The sequence below is a fragment of the Heterocephalus glaber genome, unplaced genomic scaffold, assembly GCF_053883595.1.
Source record: "Heterocephalus glaber isolate CG9 unplaced genomic scaffold, H.glaber_assembly_v1.0 deba00001497, whole genome shotgun sequence".
NCBI lineage: Eukaryota > Metazoa > Chordata > Mammalia > Rodentia > Bathyergidae > Heterocephalus > Heterocephalus glaber.
In genome coordinates this window covers 4838585-4860512 of record NW_028258320.1, presented here as the reverse complement: position 1 = coordinate 4860512, position 21928 = coordinate 4838585, and the positions used below count along the sequence as shown (strand labels likewise).

Here is a 21928-nt window from a genome sequence, read left to right as displayed (position 1 = left end):
TTCTATAACAGTGATTATTACTAGACCACCTTTTACATTTTTTTTTGTACTGGGGATCAAACTTGGGACCTTGCTCTTGCAAGGCAGGCGCCTGAACCGCTGAGCTAAATCCCTGGCCCTATGTTTTACTTTTTAAATAAGAAGTTACTTAAAACTTTCCCAGCAACAAACAGGGAAGAGAGGGAAAATACGGAAAAGGGAAGCACAGAGAGAACCAGGTACCTTCAGATCCAGTCCCCGCTGGAACTGACTCGTCTTTTTCTTTTTCTTTTTCTTTTTTTTCTTTGGTACCGGGGATTGAACTTGGGACCTTGCGCTTGTGAGGCAGGCACCGGAACCAGAGCTAAATCCCCGGCCCCCCCGACTCGTGTTTTGACCGGGCATTACCAAACTTTCCAGTCTTAAAGACACTTTTCACCCTTCAAAATTATTGAGACTCTTAAAGACTTTTCTTTTTTTGTATACACTATAGATATGGATTTTGAATTTCTAAAAAAAATAATCGAATATGAAGCCAGGAATGTGGCGAACTCATGATCCTATCTATTCAGAGGCTGAGGCAGGAGGATGGCAAGTTCAAGGGCAGCCCTTAACCTTCCCTAGGAGCCCTTTGTCAAACATTGGGCCCGTCGAGGTGTTTTGCATGGGCAGAGCCCTGAGGAGTGGCCCAGGGGCCTGGGGAGCTCAAAATAAAAATAACAAAAGCGCTGGAATGTAGCTCGGACCTCCCAGGGTTCAATCTCCAGTACTGAAAAGAATTTTTTTGGGGGGGAGGGGGTACCGGGGATGGAACTCAGGACCTTGTGCTTGCAAGGCAGGCGCCAGAACAACTGAGCTAAATCCCCAGCCCCTGAAAAGAATTTTAAGGGGCAGGGAATTTAGCTCAGTGGTTTTGCTGCCTGGCCATCGAGCGCAAGGTCCTCAGTTCAATCCCCAGTACCAAAAAAAAAAAGGAATTTTGAGCATGAGATATTTCCAAAATATTTATTAATTCCTTTAAGATAACAAGAAACTCAGTGCATGGTAAGTAACATAAGGGTTATATTTTTATAAAATGATAACTGTGGGTCGGGGATTTAGCTCAGTGGTTCCGATACCTGCCTCGCAAGCACAAGGACCCGAGTTCGATCACTGGTACCAAAAAAAAAAAAGCAACAAATAAAATGATAACTATGTCTTAACAGATACAGATAAAGCGAATGAGAATCCTGGCCTGGGCTTCCATTTCCGCACCTGCCTGTGAAGCCTACTATGGCTTCAGGAGGGTGTGGTTGGTGGATGCAAAGACCTGGGCCTCGCATGTGGCAGGGGAGGGGCCGAGTGGACACCGATGTGGTGGCGCGGACATTGGGGCAAGTGGTGAGGAAGCTGAATCAGGGCTTTGGACTTGATGTTGGAGGTAGAAGGGAGCCATGGAAGGCTTTTGAGGGAGGAAGTGTCCTGACCAGCACTTTGGCAGGTTGAGGTCTGGGGCAGAAGTAGCTGACGGAATCAGTAGAGGACTGAAAGGAAGGTGACACAGGGGGAATGGAAAGGAGGGGACACCTGGCAAACTGCTTTGAAGATGATGGCGCCAGGACTTAGCCACCTGGAGGGAGGAGTGAGGATTCCTGAGGCAGGGGATGTCAGCATACTGTTGCATACCCCCTGGGCTGTCCACTCTCCCAAAATCCTGGGAAGAGCATTCATGAGACACAGCTCCGAGAGGCTGAGGCAGGAGGATCTCAAGTTCCAGCCCAGCCTAGGCAACTTAGCCATTTAGGGAGACACTGTCTCAATAAAAAATAATAATAATAAAAGGGCTGCCGATGTAGCTTAGTGCAAAGGCCCTGGGTTCGATCTCGGGTGCCGAAAAAGAGGTCAAGGTGTAAATGGGGGTAACCATGAATGAACCTTGAATTGTACTATTTTCTTGACGAGGAAGTGTATTTCTCTAGGTACTAAAGATTTGGGGAGAAATAAAAGAACGTCTAGGACATGTGGCTTCGTTGTTCAGTCTCAGTTAACTCAAGTCCAATTAGGGCAGTGTTTTTTAAAACTAGAAATGTTTTGCCAGGGATTTAGCTCAGTGGTGCCGCCGTCTGCCTCACAAGCACAAGGTCCCGAGTTCTATCGCCGGTACCAAAAAAAAAAAGAAACAAAAAAAGAAAACTAGAAATGTTTTCATTTTAACCCTTTTTATCCACAGGCATACAGACACACATACCTGGACATAGATAAACCGAAGGGTTTAGCTAAACAACACTCACCCTTGCCAAATATCAAAGTAGTACTTTTGTTATTTCTTTTTTCCTTCTCTTGAGTTGTTTCTTTCTTTTTTGGTACCGGGGATTGAACTTAGGTCCTTGAGCTTGCGCAGCAGGTGGCGAAAGCACTGAGCTAAATCCCGGGCCCTGAGTTGTTTCATTTTTAAAACACATTGATCAGAATTAGCTTTGTGATTTTATGAGCTAGGAAAAGTCCTGATTTATAATTGGGAAACTACTAAATTGGGGAGGAATCAGGGTTTTGTTAGCAACAGAAATGGACTGGCCAATATAAAGGCAAGGGAACCTGGGCACGGTGGTGCATGCCAGTAATCCCAGCACTGGGAGGCTGAAGAAGGAGGATTGCAAATTTTTAAATCATTAATTTAAAAAAAATTTTAAATTTTTTTCTTTCTACTTTTAAAAAATTTTAAATATTTTTAAATAGCCAAACATTTGGTACATTTTAGATGTACATAATGATAACACTCATCAGAGGGAATTTGCACCTGTACATGATACCTCCCCCCCACCACCATGTACAAAAGCTTTGTGAAGATTGCAAATTTGAACTCAGCCTGGGCAACCTAATAACTTAGCAAGATCATTTCTCAAAATAAAAAATAAAAAAGGGTTGGAGATGTAGTTTAGTTCGAAGGTCCTGGGTTCAACTGGCAGTACTGAAAAAAAAAGGTTGGGCTGGGCATGGTAGCACACCCCTGCCCGTATTCCCAGCTGTTCAGGAGGCTGAAGCAGGAGGATTGCTTAAGCCTAGGAGTCTGAGGCTGGCTGGGCCATATAGCCAGACCCCCATCTCTTTAAAAATCTCAGCTGCAAAAATATGTGGTGACGTGGAATAACTGCTATGGTGATGTTAAGGGAAAGAGCAGGAGGCGAAATTGCACCTCCAACCTGTTGACAGCTGTCTGCTTCACACGCCTCACATGCATACTGGAGACGGCAAGGAAATCTCCCAAATTGTTAGCAATGGTTATTTTAGCGGGTAGTAGAGGTAAGGGAGGTTCCCCCCTTCTTAGAAGTGTTCCAGTTCTGTAATAATATGGAAAACAGAAGCCCTGCCATTTTGGTGGCATCGTGGTGGGGACAGCAGGTGCCAGGCCCAAAGCTGGCCAGGCGAGGTCCAGGAGGGCCCAGGCCAGAGGCCCAGGGTCCTGCATGGTCACCGCAGCCCTATGCATGCCACTCTGGGGTCCACAGCTAGGGTGTCACTGCAGTGGGCAGGGGAGTCACACCCGGGGCAGTGACTCACTTTCAAAGCCCAGTCACCCACAGAGGGGTACAGAGTTGGTCTCAAGTAGCAGACCTTTTGTTTGTTTGTTTGAGACAGGGTCTCACTACCTAGCCCAGGCTGGCCTTGATCTCCCAGCGATCCTCCTGCCTCAGCCTCCTGAGTGCTGGGGTGACAGGCATGTGCCACCACACCCGGCTGAGTCTTTTCCAAGTCCCTCTGAGCTGCAGTGGGAGAGACTAAGGCCCTGTGAGCAGGAAGCAGGCCCTGTCTGCCTCCCCAGCTCAGCAACAGCAAAGGGGTGGAGCCTGGATTGAGACCCAAGATAAGGAGCAAGCAGCAGCTGCTGGAGAGAACCACAGAAGCAGCTGTGCTTGGGATGAGCCACATTCCCCTCCTGGTCCCGGCCGGGCCAGGCCCCTCCGCAGGCCCCTGCACAGCACACCCAGCATCCAGGCAGCCACCGGCCATCGCCCTTGGCCAGCTCCCGAGCTCCAGGCTCCCAGCTGTCTGGGCCGAGTGAGGACTCAGGACAGGTGGCTGCAGAGGGGCCACCCTCAAACTGTCCAGGCCTTCCGGGAAGAGACAGGCTTTGGGGCCACCTGGGAAGCTGAGGCAGGATGGGCCAGGGGCCAGGCTTGGCATGGTGCTGGGCTGGGTGCCAGGCTTGGCATGGTGCTGGGCCGGGCCAGCTCACTGTGGGTGGCCCCGACTCGAAACATGGCGTCTAAGGTCCCCCTGCCAGACTCCCGTCTCCTGGGGGTTCTGGTCAGGGCTCCAGACACCCCCAGCACTCACCAGCGCCCTCGCTTGGTTTCTGTGTTTGGGTCTGAGCCAGACGGAGTGGGTGCTTTCCCTTTCCATGTCCCTGCTGGGCCACCTGCTGGGTGCCCTGGGCCAGGGCCCTCTGCCCGGCCAGCAGTAACCTTGGCAACCAGGGACCATCCCGAGCACCCCCATCCCCAAGCAGGGAGGCAGAGTCTCTCCCCTCGGCAGGGCACTTCAGTGGCTCCTTCGACCCCGCCCCCCAGCACTCTGATGTCCCCAGTCCTGACCGATGGCTGGACAGCCCAGTGTACACCCCGCCAGTAGCCTGGAGAGACACTGCATGCGATCACACCGGGGCCCCACACCCGGACATCGCTGCTGGTTGGAGGTGATGACTGGGCCTGGGACCCTGGACACAGCCCGGCCTTCCGCCCTGATGGTGAGAAGTGTGCACCGGACACTCGCTGTGTGCAGACACTGCTGGGCGGGATGTCCCTCCTCCTCCACGGCCTCAGCAGGCCCCTGTCCCTGCTGTGTGGACAGGACACAGGTGCTGCAAAAGCTCGATGGATCCCCACCCTGAGCACTGGCCACCACCCGGGCAGCGCCGGCCCTCGGCAGGAGGAGACTCTGGGCGGGGCAGCTGCTTCCTGCTCCCTTTCTACCATCTCAGGCAGGAAGCAGGAGGAGGCCGGGACAGTGGCTGACCACAAGCAGCCATAGTCACCATGATGCAGGGGGCAACACAGGCAGAATGTGGGCAAAGGGATGGCATGGGCTGCAGGTGGCTGATAGATGCCACAGCTGTCACCACGCCACCTCCCTCTGCCCTTCCCTTCCTCTGATGTCCACAGTCTCCCTCCTACTGGGGAGGCCGAGGTCTCTTCTCCAGCTGCACCCTCAGATCCCAGGCTTCCCTCTGCAGTAATGGCAGCTGTGGTTTAGTGAGCACCTACTATGCACCATCCCGCCTGGGGCTTTTCCTATTTAAAGTGAGCCCCAAGCACAGGGCTGCTGTGCTGCTGAAGATTCCTGTGTGTAAGATTGCCAGTGCCTTAGAGAGTTCGGACTCCCATGTCCCTGCTACCCTCCTCCTGGGACAAAGAGGCAGCCTGTGCCCTGGGGCTGTGGGGAGTAGACCTGAAGGGACAGCCAGTGCTAAGAGGGTGACAGGGCACCTGCACTAGGCCTGTGCAAGGTCAAAAGCCTCACCTTGGGGCCCAGGATTTAGCTCCAATCTGACGCCTGGCTCCGCTGCCTGCCTTGCAAACGCAAGGACCCGAGTTTGATCCCTGGTACCAAAAAACAAAAACAAAACAAAAAAAACCCCTCACCTTGAGGAAAATCTGACTCTGTCTGGTGGCGTGAGAGAAGTAAAACCACAACTCCAAGGGGGAGCAAGGTAGGAGAGGAGCGCAGGGAGGGAGGGGCCTGGAGGAGGCTGCATTTCTTTTGTGAGTTTCAGACAGGGTCTCATTATGTATTCCAGGCTGGGCTGAAACTCACAGCAATCCTCCTGCCTCAGCCTCCTGAGCACCAGAATCACAGGTGTGCTCCACCACACCCAGCCTCACAACCACCATATTGATCTGGGGCTGATCTGGTACTGAGGGCCACCTATCCACCCAGCTGCTGCCTAGATATGCCCAATGCCCTGGTCCTACCCTGCCACCAATCAGCAACCCCAAGAGTGTGTGCCCAGCCCAGCAGGGGCCCCAGCATGACCACCACTGCCCTTGGCCCCATTTGCAAGCCCCCCCCCCCAGGTGGGATGGGGGAGAGGCAGGGGAGGGATGGGTGCTGCTGTCTCAGCCCCTGGGGAGGGGAGGGGAGGGGAGGGGAGGGGAGGAAGCGCTCCCCCTGCCCCCTCCTGCACCAGAGCCTCCTGTGAGTTGCACATGCATGAAGGGGAGGGCACGCCATGGCAGGCAGCCACCTGTGACCTCCCTAGGCCTTGAGCCGCATCAACACCTGGGGGAGACCCCGGCGGTTTGGGGGAGCCTGTTTTGGCTTGGTCTTTATTTACCCCTCACAGAGGAAGTAAATAAATAGCTCGCTGTGTGTGCGTGTGCACAGGTGGGTGCCAGACGCCCCAGGCTGCTCACACCGTTAGAGACATGGCCCGGCCCGGAGGAAGTGGTGACACACAATTGCTTGTTTTATTTTCCACTTACCCTTGCAGCTCCTCCTCCTATGCACCCTTTTCCTGTGTGCTGAGGGTTTTCCTTGGCAGCCCGAGAGCCAATCATTTGTTCATTCATTTCTTCACCCCCGTACCACAGTGTGGACAGCGCCCTTGAGGTGCTGGGTGCTGGCAGGCAGGGAAGACAGGGGGGAAGGAGAAGCGGGGCTGAGACCTTTGTGTTCAGGCCAGCCTGAACTGGAATCCCTGGGACTGCTTCCTAATAAGATGATCTGGGGCAGCCGGGTGTGGTGGTGCTCGCCTGTGATCCCAGCACTCTGGGAGGCTGAGGCAGGAAGATCACAAGTTCCAGCCCACTCTGGATAGCTGAGCGACTGAATGAGACCCTGTCTCAAAATTTTAAAAAGGGCTGGAGATGTAACTCAGTGAGAAGGCCCTAGTCCAATTCCCAGTGCCATCAACAAAACAAAACAAACCTTAAAAAAAAAATAGTAAAGTTAATAGCAGGGTACCAGGGATGCAGCTCCAAGGTAGAGTGCGTGCTTAGCATACATGAGGTCCTGGGTTCAATTCCCAGCACCTCCTCCCCAAAAGATGGTAATGGGAGAACAAGGCTTGCAGTTTCCCTGTGCTGCCAGCCGTCAGAGTCCGGGGCCACAGCATGGACTCCCAGGCACTTCCAAGGCTCCAGACTCCAAAGCCCCAGGGCCTGAGCAGTGCCCAGCCCAGCTCCTGCTGGTGTCCTGACCCGTCTCCCAGGATGGGGGAACACCCCTTTGCCCGGCATCTTACCACAACCCACTTGTGTCCTCTCTGTGACGGCAGGGAGCTCCGATGGACCCTGTGGGCCCCGCCCGCATCTGTGGCCTCTTGTGCTGTCCTTTGACTCTGTCTCAGAAAACACCGGTCCCAGCCTCCAGGGAAAAACACAGTGGGTTTGAGGTGTGGGGGTGTGGCCCATGTGCTTCAGCCTTCTGGGGCTGCAGTGGGGCGCCAGGCAGTCTTTGGGGTGAGCAGGGAGGGCCTGGAGGGGTGGCAGACAAAGGTCTCCTTAAATTACCTGGGCTAGGTTTGAACTCGAAATTCTCCTGCCTCAGCCTCCCAGGGTACTGGGATCATGGGTGTGCAGCACATGCCTGTTGTTTTTAAGGAACCATCAAACCAGGGTTCAGGGGTGTAGCTCAGTGGTAGAGAGCTGGCCTACCAGGCTCAAGGTCCTGGGTTCCATCTCTGGCACAAAAAACCCAAATACTTACTCGTTCAAGAAATTTGGACTGTAAAGAAAAGTGGGAAAACGTTAAAAAAACCACAACTGTCTCTTCTTACCACCAAAAGATAGCACTGACTCCTTTTTGTAATTTCCTTTTAGTCTTACATCTTTCTTTCTTACTTTAGTTTTTTGGGGAAAGAAGAGGGTTTTGAGACAGGGTCTTGGTGTGTAGCCCATACAGGCCTTGAACTCACAGTGATCCTCCTGCCTCAGCCTCCTGAGTTCTGGGATCACAAGCGTTCGTCACCATGCCCAGCTCATTTTTCCCTAAGTTAGGATCATTTCTCATGCTCGAGGTCACATCTCTCTCTTTTATTTTTTTATGCTATGCAAATTTACTTAAGTTATCTGCTGTTTTCCGAAAGGAGCCCTTACCACTGGTGTATCGCCCATGATAGAGACTGCAGTTTGTGGCAAATGTGAAAATGTGTCGTGATTTGCCTAAAAGCCCAGGAATATCTAATTTGCACGTTTGAGAGCGTGACTAAAATGTCACAGGGATTAGTCAGAATGGCTTGAGACTTTACCATGTAGTATCTGGTGCTGACGAGAGAATCAGAGAGAAGTGGGAGGAGGCGTCTTTTCACACTTCACAGTGCACAGAACTAAAGGAAAACGGTATTACCCTCAGGTCTCTCGAGGGACATGAAAGTGGCCTCTCAAGTGAACACTGTATCATAAAAATATAAAACAATTATTATTTTGAAAAAAATTCTAAGGTTTGCGTTCTGCCTGCACAATAATAAACTTTTCTTCAATGTCAATATACAGAATTTTTAATGCTTCTGTAGTAATCCACATAGAGGATACTCTATCACTGCATGATTTCTACAGATATAGCCTAGTTCTTTTTTGTTTTGTTTGAGGCAGGGTCTCACTATATAGTCCAGGCTGGCCTTGAACTCACTATGTAGTCCAGGAGGGCCTCCAACTCATGGTGATCCTCCTGCCTCAGCCTCCCAAGTGCTGGGATTACAGATGTGCGCCACCATCCCTGGCTTTATTTCTTGAGTTCTGTTCTGGCCCCCGAGACACGATGCTTGCTTTCGGGTGTGAGGTCCTGGGCCACTTGGGAGTTCAGCACCCCAACACCAGAGGGGTGCCCATTTCCCATAATGCATGGCGGTGGTGGGCCCTGTGCTGGTGCAGCAGCAGGCTGGGGACTGGGGCAGTCCCGGGAGGCCTGGTGCAGCCCAGAAGTGTTTGTGCTGGACCTTGAAGGTCAGCGGGCGCCTGAGATGGCTGCTGAGGTGGTGGGTAAGACCCGGTGCCAGCCTGACAGTGTCTGACCATGCTGGTGGCTCTGCAGCAGCCTTTCCTACAGGGGTGACAGAGGCTGTGAACAGGGCTCCAGCTGTTTATCAGGGGCCTCCCCGACCCCGTGCCAGGGGCACCCACTCCCTGCCAGAGAGGCTGCGACACCCTGATTAGGCGACAGCTGGGACAGGGATCCCGGGGCGTGGAGTGGGAGCCGGGAGGGACAGCGGGGGGGGGGGGGACCAGGGCTGGGGAGCACGGGGGCGGCACCCTCGGGGCGGGCAGAGCGAGGAGGGGACAGCCTCGCCCCTGTGCTGCCTGGCCCGGCCCACCCAGCCTGCAAGGCCGCCGCGCCCTCCAGGCCCCTGAGTGGCACCTGCTCTGGGCTGTGCCCTGGCCCAACGGTCCTGACGGCCTCGCTCCGGGGTCACGGGCTGGAGCTGCCGGGTCCCGCGTGCGCTGTGACGTCCAGGACACAGCAGAGGCCGAGCTTGCCCCGCGCTGGGCACATGCGGGGCGCTTTGTCGCCGAATGCTCCGGCCTGGTGAGCCGGACCTTACCGTCCTGAGTGTAGAGAGGAGAGAGGGCACTAGGAGCCACCAGCAGGGCCCAGCCCCTAGGGAGCCTCAGCTTCCTTCTGAGAATGCAGAAAATGCCGTCCGCTTCCTGTTCCTCATGGTAGGAATTAAACCCAGGGCCTTCACACTGAGCTGCATCCCAGCCCGTTTTTAATTCTATTTTTTGTTTTGGGACAGGGTCTCGGTAAGTTGCCCAGGCTGGGCTTGAACTTTCCATCCTCCTGTCTTAGCCCCTGAGTGGACCAGTACTACAGGAGTGCGCCACCATGCCCCGCTTGTGAGTTTTCTTAGTACAAGAGAAATAATTTCTTTCTTGTGGAAACTTTGAAAAATATGAGCCCGGCATGGTGGCACACGCTTGTGGAAGTGTGAAGAGCATGCACATTTTCCAATGCTATTAAAATATTCTTTTAAGCTAGGTGTGATGGCACACGTCTGTGATCCCAGCCCTTGGGAGGCTGAGGCAGCAGGATGGCCACGAGCTCTAGGCCAGCCTGGGGTACTTAGTGAGTTCGAGGCCAGCCCGGACTACTTAGTGAGGCCCTGTACCAAAGAAAAAAAGAGAGACAGGTGGGGGCCAGGCGTGGGGCCTCACCACTGCAATTGCAGCGCCTGTCTGAGTGCGGCAGATTCAGCAGCACCTGGAGCTTGTACTCTAGCAGCGTCTGGAGACGGACTAGGCGCAAACAGCCCCATCCCAGGGTGTCTGGCAGGGCCGCCTGCTGTCAAGATGGTTCCTGAGAGGCAGCTGTGGTTGAAGATGGGTCCCAGCTCATTCGGAGTCGGTCATGAAGGGGCCTCCAAGGACTTCACTGCAGGCTGTGACCTCGAGGTCAGCATCTCTTGTGAGATTGCATTTGTCCTTGGAGGCTCGGTGAGGCCTGGAAGCTCAGGAGAATCCCAAACCCATCCAGGCTGGGGGGCCCTGTGAAGTCAGGCCGGGTACCTGTGATCCAGGCCCCAGGCAGGCAGCTCCTAAGTTTGGGAAGGGCTGAGGAATGTTGAGAATGGGCTAGAGAGGGGGCAACTTTCCCATCTCAGGGAGGACCTCAGGGAAGTCTGGCTGTGATTTTAGCTGCCTAGGCAGCTGAGGCAGGAGGGTCCAAGGAGCCTGGACAATTCAGTGAGATTCTGTCTAAATATAAAAAGGGCTGAGGGCCTAGCTCAGTATTCCCTGGGTTCAGTCCCATGTGGGGAGAGGGGGTAGAGCCACTTGAGACCTGAGTCACCTGCCTCGGGTGTCAAGAAGGATACAGCGAGTCTGGTGGGAGCCTAGATTAAATGATAGGTGCGGCTCCTTCCTGTTCTCACACTGCACATGAGAAAAAGGACTTTCTACAAATAACGTGTACTGTACACCATTCCACATTAACCACATTTCTACAGCCAACAGCCACCAAGCCTGTACGCAGAATCCCAGCATACAGAAACCAGAAATTCCGGGAATTCCTTCACCCCTCACCGAGCCTGGGGTCCAGATATGCACTCCCGAAGCCTCGGGGCAGGGGGAGTCGAAGAAACTTCAGCAGGGGCCACAGGACAGGATGAGGCTCCTCTTCCCTTTGACTTTTTGAGGGAAGGTCTTGGTATGTAGCCCAGCCTGGCCTGGAATTTACAGTGATCCTCCTGCCTCAGCCTCCTGTGTGCTGGGATTAGAGGCATGATCACCACACCTAGCAGGTCTTTTCTTATCTGACCCCAATAGAGAGATTAAAAACCAGGACATTAGCCAAGTGTGGTGATGCATGCCTATAATCCCAGCACTCTGGGAGGCTGAAGCAGGAGGATTTCAAAATCGAGCCCTACCTTGGCAACACTGTGAAATGGCGCGACTCTTTCTCAAAAGATAAACAAGGAAAAGGGCTGGGATGTAGCCCAGTGCAAAGGCCCTGAGTTCAAGTAACAAGCAAGACATTGCTGAATGGCCTGGTGATGCACATCTGTAATCCCCAAACTTGGGAGGCTGAGGCAGGAGAATCAGTCAAGGCCAGTCTGAATTACACAGTGAGACTCTGTTTTAAAACAAACCCAAACTCCCAAGGCATTAACACAGATACAGTGCTAGGTCTAATCAGTAGGGTTTATTCAAATGTTTTGTCATTCCTCTGACAGGGACAGAACAATAAGAAAAAACCAGCCCTGACCAGCAGCACACTCCATGTTCAGTTGATGGGGCGGGTGGGGTGGTCTCCTTTAACCTACAATATCTTCTTAGTGTCCTTTTGCCTTATTTATTTATTCTTTTGGTTTTTTGTGGGTTTTTTGGTACCAGGGATCGAACTCGGGTCCTTGTGCTTTCCAGGCAGGCGTCGGAACCACTGAGCTAAATCCCCAGCCCTATTCTTTTGTTTTGAGTCAGGGACTCCATAGTAGTCCAGGCTGCCCTGGCCTCCCAAGTGCTGGGATTACAGGTGTGCCCCACCTTGTCCACCTGGAAAATTTTTGACATTTTTTGAGGAGGCAAAGAACTTTTGAGAAAATCTTTGTAAGAAAACCAGCAAAGACGAGGCAAGGGTCTCGATTCGAATCCAGCTCTTTGGTTGCTCCTGGAGCACAACTTCCTGGCAGAGGTGTGACCGTGTCACTTGTCCCTCGGACCGCCCACCTGAGTTTATTGCCTGGGGCAGCCACAGGGCCCACACCCCTGAGCTGGCTGGCATGCTGGGCCTTGTCCTCCCTGTCCCTGCTATCTGCCTGGAGTCCGTGGCCCCGGGGCTGTGGCTGGATGGCTCCATCCAGGCCCTGTCCCCGGGGTCACCCGCCCATTCCCCATCCTATCAGATGCGGGGCACTCTGCAGGGCCTCATGGTCCCTATCTGTGCCTGCGCTGACCCTGTTTCCAGATAAGACATCTGCTGAGATACAAGAGGGCTGAAAGCCTCGGGTCTCTTTTGGGGGACACAGTTCAACTCCTTGTACCCCGCCTTGTCGTTCCAGCCTGGCCCTATGCCCCTCCTGTGTGGTCCCCCTGTGCCAGCCACACTGAGGCCGCTGGGTCCCCCGATCTGCCGGGATTTGGTCTCCCCCCCCCCGCCCCCCCCGCGACACACACACACACACACACACACACACACATATACACCAGCCTGGCACTCACTGCTCACGGCCGGACCTGTGACACATTTCGGGCTTGTCTCCTCCCACTCTGAGTTGTCGGTTTCTATAGAAGGAACCTCAGTGCCCTGAGTTTTGTCAGTGGGCTGAGTGGCCCTTGGTCTCTTGCCTCAGTTTACCCTGATGCACGCTTGCCTTCTGCCTTTCCAGGTGGAGGGCTTGGTGATGTCCTTCCTGCATTTGTCCTCAGTGTCCTCATTCTGGGGGAGGACAGTGATGGGAGGCTTCCTGTCCCTTATGCTCCTTGCTTCCTCCCTGGCCACCAGAGCAGTGGATACTGGAACCTTCCACCCCACGGACTTTCTCAGAGTAGGACTGTGGGGCCAGGGTTTCTACCAGTTCTGGGGAGGGTGTCAAAAACACATGGTCCTGGGCCACACTCCACACCTCGGGAATCAAAATCTCTGGTGGAGCTGGGCATGGTGGCACACACCTGAAATCTCAGCACACAGGAGGCTGAGATAGGAGAATCACAAGTTGGAACCCAGCTTGGGCCATTAACTTAGTGAGACCTTGTCTCAAAATAAAAAATTAAAAAAATTAAAACTGGTGATACAGTTCAGTGCAAAGGTCCTGGATTCAATCCCCAGCACCTCAAATATATATATATATATATACATACATACATACAGGGTCTCACTATGTAGCCCAGGCTGGCCTTGAATTTGTAGCAATCCTCTTGCCTCAGCCTCTTGATTGCTGGGATTACAGAAATGAGCCACTATGCCCGGTTGCAAATTTTTTTTTTTTGTACCGGGGATTAAACTCAGGTCTTTGGACTTGTGGGCCAGGCAGTGGAACCACTGAGCTAAATCCCTGGCCCTTGCAAAATTATTTTTAAAAAATAAAAAAATAAAGTCCCTTAGAAGAGGTGGAGGAGGAGCTGTCAACACTGAGGAATGTTGCAAGGTTCAAGCTGTGGGCATCTCAGGCTGCAGGCAGTGATGTCCCCATGTCTGAAGGGGCCAGGGACAGGGACAGGCAAGTCCCTGACCTTCAAACCCTGCCTGCTGCCTTTGCCTGGTCGGAGAGCTGGGTGGCCTAGGACAGTTGCTCCACCCCAGGAGCCAGCTGTCCCCGCCCTGCCGCAGCCACCTGAGCTCCTGAGTTTTCCTGTCCGTTAGCCGGGGGGTGCGGGCCAGCAGGGCCGCTTCCTGGCGGGGACAGGTGCCTCACAGCTGGGTGAAATGAGGACAGTGGCCTCCTCCCTCCCTCTGTGCCCGCGGAAGCCACATCCCATTTCCTCTGATCATTCAGTGGCTCCCCCCCGCTCTGTCCCCTGCCCCAGGGAGGGGACAAGGTTAAGGGAAAATGAGGGGCCTGGGTTTCCATGCCACCTTCCTCTGCTGGGTGGCACAGGGGGGACTGTCCCCAGCTCCCTAGGTTAGTGACTTTGCCTCCAGCCTCTGTGGCACAAAGCAGGTGGATTCCGAAGGAGTTCAGGGTGGACTACTGCCTCCCAGAAGGATGAGCATGTGGTGCTGTGCTCAGTGGCCCACACCTGTAATTCCAGTGCTCTGGGAGGCTTAGGCAGGAAGATCCCAAGTTCCAGCCCAGCCTGGGCAGCTTAGCAACTTAGTGGCACCCTGTCTCAAAATAAAAGTAAAAAGGGCTGGAGATGTGGCTCGATGCAAAGGTCCTGATTCAATCCCCAGTATGGGGAGAAAGAGAGAGAGAGAGAATGAATATGTGGGAGATGGATGGGGAAATCGGACTCAGCCTCAGCCCAGACAGAACTTTTCCAAGCTCAGCTGCTTCTGCAGCCTTGAGGCCCCGGGAGACCCTGATTGCTTCGTCCTCCACCCCGAGCCTTCGACTCTAGACCAAGGTGATGCCCATTACCCCATTGCCTGCATTTCTGATTCGTTCCCTGGTCACCACTGCTCCTGGTAGAACAGGGACCCAGACTAGAGCAGCACCACGCAGCTCCAGGGCCGTGACACAAGGCCCAGCTTGGAACCTGGTGGGAGAACAGGTCCCTCGGGGAGGACGGGTCCTGGAGATGGCACCATCACCACCCAGCTCCCTGCACAGCCCGTTCTGCAGCCTGGGGTGCCCCTGGTGTGGAGGAGCTGGGCCTAGGAGAAGGCAGAGAGACCTCCCTGTCTCTGCCTCCCAAGCAGAGCTCTCTTCCTCATCTTGCTTCTCCTCCTTCCTCTCTTCTCTCTTCTGGGACTATAGATGTGTGCCACCATGCCCAACAATCTCGTTTTTTTTTTTTGGTACCGGCGATTGAACTCGGGACCTTGCGATTGTGAGGCAGGCAGCAGAATCACTGAGCTAAATCTCCCGCCCCAATCTCGTATTTTTTAACAACTCTGTCTCCCAGAACTGTGAACAGCTGGGAGCAGGAGTGAGGGTGAGGGTTGGGTCATTCTGTAGCTCCGCATGCACTCACACACACACACACACACACACACACACGTGCACATACAGAAACACGCATATATGCATGCACCTCTGAATAGTTGGAGTTGTCTCAAAGGAAGATATTTACTTTTAATTAAAAAAAAAAAAAAAAGATGGAGCCAGGCATAGTGGTCACACCTGTAATCCCAGCACTTGAGAGGCTGAGGCAGAAGAATCGCTGTGAGTTCAAGCCCAGCCTGGGCAATTTAGTGACTTAGCAAAACTCTGTCTCAAAATAAAAAATAAAAAGGGCTGGAGATGGAGCTCAGTGGGAAGGCCCTGGGTTCGATCCTAGTACTACAGAACAATGCTTAAATGATGGCGGGAAACAGCTCAGCCCCTTTGTTCCCCCAGCCCTGGCTCAGCACTGCCAGCTGCTGCCCTGGCCTCCATGTCCCAGCTGCCCCTTTCTTCCTGTCCCTGTCAGGTCCCCGAGAGTGGCCCTCTCTTGCTGCTGGCTCCGTTTCTCCCTGTTTTTATTTTAAAGAGACATTGCGTGTTTTTGTTAGTCGATCGCCAACATTTTGGAAAAAAACCTAGAGGCTTTGAAACAGGGCCTGGATGGATCTGGCCACCCTCTGGCTCCCCGAAGCACGCACGAGTCCTTTCATCATTTTGCGCTTCACAAATGCCATCTTTTGCCTGGGGATCTGCGACACCCCGGGCCCTGTCAGCCCAGCCTCGCAGAGGCCCAGCGCTGCCTCTCCCTGGAATGGCACAGTGGTGGCGGGGCCAGGCCCCCATGGTGCTGGGCCCCACCTCCTGCCGCTCTATAAAATCTGCCCTCCTCTGGGCCAGGAAGTCTCTTCCCAGGCATTTGAAAAGCCCTCGTCCTGGCTCCTGCAGGACTTTGAGATACAGCCACCGTCCTGGCCACCAGGGGCCATCTGTCCCCCTCTGTCAAGCACCAGCCTCCTATCCTTTTGTTCTTCTGGTGGCACATGCCTGTCATCCATCCCAGGACTCAGGAGGCTGAGGCAGGGGGATCCCAAGTTCCAGTTCAGTCCGGGGAACTTATCAGCTTAGCAAGACCCTGTCTCAGTGAATAAATAAATAAATAAATAAATAAAATGAAAATTAAAAAAGGCTGGGGATGTACCTCGGTGTGAAGGTCATGTGTTCAATCCCCAGCACCACACAAAAAATGAATGACCTGTGCCTATGTCCATAGGAGATTTGTGTTGTGCTGGAAACTCCCAGGCAGCTGTTCTGGGTCAGTCGCTCCTTCATGCCTGTTCTGACCCCGGTTAGAATGGACTTACGTGGAACCTCAGCTGAGTGGAACCATGCAGCAAGTTTTGTTTTCTCTCTGCCCAGCTTCTCTGTCCTCATGTGTGGTGTTCGGTGGGAGCAGTGTATCACAAGTCCCATTCTCGAGGGCGGATGTGTGTGCGCCATTCGTTGATCCTCTTCCTGACTGGGATTTGGGTCGGTTCGGGTGGGGGCTGTCAGCGCCAGTGACCACCCTCATCCAAGTCCTTTGTAACATAAGCGTCAACACCTTTGGGTTGGAATAGTGGGGTCTTAGGTTAGACATCTCATAAGTTTATTTTTATTTTATATATAGTTTTTTGAGACACGGTCTCACTTTGTAGTTTAGGCTGACTTTGAACTCTCTATGTAGCCCAGACTGGCCTCAAACTCAAGGCGATCCTCCTGCCTTAGCCTCCCAAGTGCTGGGATTACAGGCATGTGCCACCATGCCTGGCTTCTATTTTATCTATAGTTTTTGAGACAGGCTCTCACTTGGTAGCTCAGGCTGGACTTGAACTCACTATGCAGCCCAGGCTGGCCTCAAACTTGATGATCCTCCTCCCTCAGCCTCCAGAGTGCTGGGATGACTGGTGTGCAGCACCATGCCTGGCTCCCAGCCATTTTATAAGTTTCAATATGTGGTATTTTCATTATCATAGTTCTAGTTCTTAAAAACTTTCCATTAAGATTTCCTTGTAGATTATTTGAAAGAATGTTTTAAAATTTCCAAGTGTGTAGGACTTGCTGATGATTTGTAACTTTCATTTTGGCTGCTTATACATAGTCTTTACAACACTGATTTTCGTGCATATGCATGTGTGTGTATTTGTGTGTATATGTGTGTGCTGGGATAGAATCCAGGGCTTTGTGCATGCTAAGCATGTGTTCTATCACTGAGCTACCCCCAACCAACACTGGCTTTAAAAACAAAATGTTTTGAGCCTGGTGTGGTGGCACATGCCTGTAATCACAGCACTCAGAAGGCTGAGGCAGGAGGATCCCCCTGAGTTTGAGGCCAGCCTGGGCTACATAGCGAGTTCCTGTCTCAAAAAATAAACAAAAGTTTGGACTTTTGCCTTATGACTTAGTATGCAGTAAATGTGTATGCCTAAAAACACGCGTATGCTCTAGTACTGACATCTACACAACACACATCCACGTATACAAATGTATTTCTTGGTTTTGTTTTGTTTTGAGACAGGATCCCTCTGTGTAGCCCAGGCTGGCCTCAAACTTGTAGCGATCCTCCTGCCGCAGCCTCCCAAGTGCTGGGATCATAGATGTGCACCACCTGGCCAGCTAAATATATTCATCTATATCTTTAGTCAAACCTATCTGTGGGATTGTTCAAGTCATCAAAACTCATTTTTGGTTTGTTTTTTTCTGTTTTGTTTTTTTGAGACAAGATTTCCCTACGTAGCTCAGGCTGGCCTTGAACTCAGGGAGATCCTCCTGCCTCAGCCTCCAGAGTGGTGGGACCTCAGGTGTGTACCACTACACCCAGGTGCTGGTTTTTAGAGAACAAAATTCCTTCATCCCAAGCGCTGCCTTGGCTGAGTCCTCCCCGTGGGCTGGGACTTAGGTGGTCTCTATTCATGAAGCATAGCAGATGAGACTCTGAGTTCTTTTCCTTGTAACCTCGCTTGGCAACAACCTCAGTTTTTTGCCTTCAAAATTTTGGGGGAAATTTTATTGGTCTCTGAAGTGTCCATTTCTGGGAACCGGGGTGGGGAAAGTGAATAATTCAGTCAGGCTGAGTTCAGCACCTCTGAGATATCCTCTCTCTCTCTCTCCCTCTCTCCCTCTCTCTCTCTCTCTCTCTCTCTCTCTCTCTCTCTCTCTCTCTCTCCTCTCTCTGGGCCTCAGGCTGGACCTCTCGCCCTCATTGAGTCATCAACAAACACACAGGAGCCTAGAAGGACTGGGTGCTGGGGTTGGACCCCTGGGCAGTGAACATGCAAATTGTCCAGCACATGTGATGGGAGGCACCTGGGCTGAGCCGGGAGGGTGTGACCCGGGCCACCCGAGGGACCTCGCCCCTCCCACCCCACTCGGCAGACCTTGAAGGCTGATCTCCCAGACACAAACAAGTTTGTTGTTTCTTCTGTTTTGTGTTTCTGCCATACTGGGGACTGAGCCCAGGGTTTTCACACTGAACTACATCCCCAGCCCTTTTTATTTCTAGACAACATCTTGCTAAGTCAATAAAATGCCCAGGCCGGGCTGGAACTTGTGATCCTCCTGCCTCAGCCTCCCAAGAGCTGTGGTGTTGACCGGTGTGAGCCACCACGCCCTGCTCACAAAATAGTTTCATTACTACAATTTCTCAGAACCTCCATCTTTTCATATATACAGGTTGAGCATCCTTAAGCTGAAAACCCAGAACCTGGAATTTTTTCATTGTCTGATCTCATCTGCACCCAGGGCTGGAAAGAAGAATCAAACTTTGAGGAGTAGATGATTAAAACAGAACTGCTGGGGTGAAAATGTGCAGAGCAGGCTGGGGATTTAGCTCAGTGGTTCCGCCCCCTGCTTCGCAAGCTCAAGGTCCCAAGTTTGATCCAGGTACCAAAATAAAAAAAGAAAAAGAAAATGTGCAGAGTGAATTTAAAACAGAATGGAACGCTGGGCATGGTGGCGCACACCTGAAGTCCCAGCATTTGGGAGGCTGAGGCAAGAAGGTCACCCCGAGTTCGAGGCCAGCCTGAGCTACACAGTGAGACCCTGTCTCCAAAAAAACAAAACAAACAAAATAAGAGCTTAGTGGCTGGACCCTTGTCTGGCCTGGCAGTGTCCCCAACAGGAGCCCTTGGGTCCCACCGATAAATTTGCTGTCAAATTGGGTTTTCTATGCACTGTGGTGTTTATTCTGTTTTATCCTACTCGCTTCACTTGAGTTTCTGCAGCTGGCATCTGCCAGAGTCCCCGTGGAGATGAAATCAGTTGAGAGGGAAAAGCACTTTCTAAAATGGCCTTTGCCTGTAACACCAGCTACTTAGGAGGCTGAGGCAGGAGCATCACTTGAGCCCAGAAGTTCAAGAACCTGGGCAAGAACCTGTCTCTGAAAAGTGAAATGTAAAATCATAATAAAATGGTTAAGCATCATCGACAGGGGGATTATGATGGCCATATTATGAATTAGCCCAATCGTGCTGGTGGCCAAGAACTGTGAGACGTTGACAGGCCCAGGAGAAATGCCAGCCCCTTCTCAAGGTTAAATGGACCCGGTGTCGAGCTCACCTCCAGGAAGAAGTAAGGGGGGCACCGAGGCGTGCAGTGCTTCTCAGCCGGCTGCCTGCCTGTGACCGGGGCTGCCGTTGAGTGGGACAGGGCCACTTGGGACCCCGTCAGGAGCCCTCTGCCCACAGCAGCGAGTTCCCCTTCAAGCTGTGGGCAGCGCACAGTGTCACGGGGCTAATCGGGCAGTGCTGGCTGCTGTTTTCCCACCAGACTAAAGTGAGCCCTGAAACCAGCCCCCGCCCCCCCGCCCCATTCTTGAGATAAAGTTCACTATGTAGCATAAACTGGCCTCGAATTTGTGGCGATTCTCCTGCCTCCGCCTCCCGCGAGCTGGAATTATAGGCCTGCACCACCACACGCAGCTTTTGCTTCCCTGGTATCCCCTAAGTCCCTGTGAGTACAGAGCCTGTGGACAGTTGGGAAAGTGGGGGAGGAAGGGCCTCACGAATGACTCAAGAAGCGGGGGACACACACACACACACACCAGAAAGTGGCATACCCGACTCCGGAGGGGTCTCTGTCCCGCAGTGGCAGGGCTCGGCTGCCGTGCAGGGCCTGGGTTTGACCCCGGCACTGATAAACACAACACAGAAACCAGGCAGGAGGTCGGGCTGTGCCACTGGGGCTCTTTTATGATTGTTGTCATTTCCAGTGCAGAGAAGGACGCGTCAAGGTCACACAGCTGGGACCCGGTGGGCGGGGAGCCAAACCCAGTCCAGCGCAGGCTTTTGGAGTGGCGGCCACCCTCTGTGTGTGTGTGTGTGTGTGTGTGTGTGTGTGTGTGTGCGCGCGCGCGCGCGCAGTCTCGCACTTACACATTCATTCATTCATTCATTCATGATGCTGGGAACTGAGCCCAGGGCTTCACACATGCTAAGTACACATCAGCACTGAGCTTTACCCCAACCCCATGGTTGCTTTTTTTTTTTTTTCAGTACCGGCAATCGAACTGAGGACCTTGTACTTGCCAGGTAGGCTTGGTGCCACTGAGCTACATCCCAGCCCCCATGTTGCTTTTAATATTCAATCATAATACATAATATTATGATAGTATAGGAGTCTATACAGTATAGTATGATATAACTTTAGTATAATATTCTATTATAAGAGCATAATTTAATTCTTTTTTTTTTTTTTTTCTCTGAGGCAGGGTCTCAGTATGCAGTCCAGGCTGGCCTCAAATTTGTGGTGCTCTCCTGCCTCAGCCTCCTGAGTGCTGGGATTATAGGCATGTGCCAAGCCCAGTTATTTAAGGCTCTTTTCTGATTGGAATGTTTTTTACTATTATAAATAAATGCCAGTGTTGTGTGTGTGTGTGTGTGTGTGTGTGTGTGTAACAGAGAGAGACAGAGAGAGAGAAGAAACCTGGGTTTGGTTCATCAGCTTTCAGAGCCTGGGGTTCAGAGGCTGGTATGGCCACTTTAGCCCAGGGATTCCCATGTGGGGCAAGGGAAGGTCTTGTGGTGTCACCAGGACCTGGCACAGCGGGTTGGTATGGGAGCTGTGTGGTGACCCCAGACATCTGTAATCCGCCTCGGATCCATAGCCTCCCAGGCTTTCTGGGTCTCCTGATGCTGCCCTGACACGGGCGAGACAGCTGACCTAGGCCAGGCCGTCCCCAGCCTGCACCCCTCCCTCCAGCTTGGTGTCCCTTTCACTGTCCATGTAGGCCGCAGGCAGGAGGCCTCATCGATGGGCGCCTGGTGCTGCCATGATGCCTTGACCGCCAGGGTCCTTGGCCTGAGACCCGGCACTTTCAGGCCTAGTGGCATCATCCTCACCACTTGGTGTGATGGGACACTGCACAGCGCCACTTTACAGGTGGGAAAGGGGGATTCTGGGGGTCAGGACTCGCCTTCGGCGTAGCGTGTGCTGTGAGCCAGGATTCAGCCCAGTCTTCATCTGAGTCACTCTGATTTTTTTTAAGAAAGAAAGAAAGAAGAGAGAAGAGAGAGAGAGGCAGCTCTCAGGCTCTAGCAGAACTGTTGAATGGGAGTCTACATTTGTTTGTCTGTGTTTTGAGACAGGGTCTCACTATTAGGCCAGGCTGGCCTCCAGATCATGGCGATCCTCCTGCCTCAGCCTCCTGGGTGCTGTGATTACATATGTGCACCACCATGCCTGGTGGAGAGCCTGCATTTTAACAGACCTGTGTTGGTCACAAATTCTTGGAGAAGCCTGGCCCAGGACCTTTTTTTTTTGGTACCGGGCATCGAACTCTGGTCCTCGAGCTTGCAAGGCAGACAGTGGAACCACTGAGCTAAATCCCTGGCCTGTTGCCCAGGACCTTCTGATGGGCCCGCCCCAGCTTGGAACTTGGGTTGTTTTCCTGTGTGTCAGCGGCCTTGGGAATTGGAGTCGCCCTGTGGATTCATGACATCTCTATTTCCCCTCCCAAGG

The 21928-nt window shown here is 52.7% G+C and overlaps 1 protein-coding gene and 1 long non-coding RNA gene across 6 annotated transcripts in view; one reads left to right on the top strand and one right to left on the bottom strand.

The window, feature by feature from the left end:
• Ccnd3 (cyclin D3) overlaps positions 1 to 21928 on the top strand; it is a 46994-nt gene that overhangs the window by 5825 nt on the left and 19241 nt on the right. The window lies entirely within an intron of this gene.
• Positions 948 to 20380, bottom strand: LOC110349603 (uncharacterized). 2 transcript variants are annotated; one of them, XR_002395673.2, is made up of 5 exons: positions 20028 to 20380; positions 16297 to 16535; positions 7199 to 7430; positions 6438 to 6574; positions 948 to 5555 (listed from the first exon to the last, which is right to left on the bottom strand). It is a non-coding gene; the product is annotated as an uncharacterized LOC110349603 (long non-coding RNA). The 2 variants fall into 2 exon arrangements; XR_015440247.1 differs by having other exon boundaries at positions 948 to 6574.